Genomic DNA, 1,359 nt, shown 5'->3' on the forward strand with positions numbered 1-1,359 from the left:
CTGCAGAGAGACAAGAGCACAGGTTAAGAACAGTGAGCGCAGCTCCGGAAGATGGGACATATCACAACAGTGAGCGCAGCTCCGGAGGATGAGACATAACACAACAGTGAGCGCAGCTCCGGAGGATGAGACATAACACAACAGTGAGCGCAGCTCCGGAGGATGAGACATAACACAACAGTGAGTGCAGCTCTGGAGAATGAGACATAACACAACAGTGAGCGCAGCTCCGGAGGATGAGATGTTTCACAACAGTGAGCGCAGCTCCGGAGGATGAGACATAACACAACAGTGAGCGCAGCTCTGGAGAATGAGACATAACACAACAGTGAGCGCAGCTCCGGAGGATGAGATGTTTCACAACAGTGAGCGCAGCTCCGGAGGATGAGATGTTGCACAACAGTGAGCGCAGCTCCGGAGGATGGGACATAACAGACCAGTGAGTGCAGCTCTGGAGGATGAGACAGGATGTAACAGCAGAATAGTGAGTGCAGCTCTGGAGGATGAGACATGATGTAACATCAGAATAGTGAGTGCAGCTCTGGAGGATGAGACATGATGTAACAGCAGAATAGTGAGTGCAGCTCTGGAGGATGAGACATGATGTAACAGCAGCATAGTGAGTGCAGCTCTGGAGGATGAGACATGATGTAACAGCAGAATAGTGAGTGCAGCTCTGGAGGATGAGACAGGATGTAACAGCAGAATAGTGAGTGCAGCTCCGGAGGATGAGACATGATGTAACAGCAGAATAGTGAGTGCAGCTCTGGAGGATGAGACCTGATGTAACAGCAGAATAGTGAGTGCAGCTCTGGAGGATGAGACATGATGTAACAGCAGAATAGTGAGTGCAGCTCTGGAGGATGAGACAGGATGTAACAGCAGAATAGTGAGTGCAGCTCTGGAGGATGAGACAGGATGTAACAGCAGAATAGTGAGTGCAGCTCTGGAGGAGGAGACATGATGTAACAGCAGCATAGTGAGTGCAGCTGTGGAGGATGATAAGACATGATGTAACAGCAGAATAGTGAGTGCAGCTCTGGAGGGTGAGACAGGATGTAACAGCAGAATAGTGAGTGCAGCTCTGAAGGATGAGACATGATGTAACAGCAGGATAGTGAGTGCAGCTCTGGAGGATGAGACAGGATGTAACAGCAGAATAGTGAGTGCAGCTCTGGAGGATGAGACATGATGTAACAGCAGAATAATGAGTGCAGCTCCGGAGGATGAGACATGATGTAACAGCAGAATAGTGAGTGCAGCTCTTGAGGATGAGACAGGATGTAACAGCAGAATAGTGAGTGCAGCTCTGGAGGATGAGACATGATGTAACAGCAGAAACAGTGAGCGCAGCTCTGG

Source organism: Dendropsophus ebraccatus, unplaced genomic scaffold (genome assembly GCF_027789765.1).
Source record: "Dendropsophus ebraccatus isolate aDenEbr1 unplaced genomic scaffold, aDenEbr1.pat pat_scaffold_465_ctg1, whole genome shotgun sequence".
Lineage (NCBI taxonomy): Eukaryota > Metazoa > Chordata > Amphibia > Anura > Hylidae > Dendropsophus > Dendropsophus ebraccatus.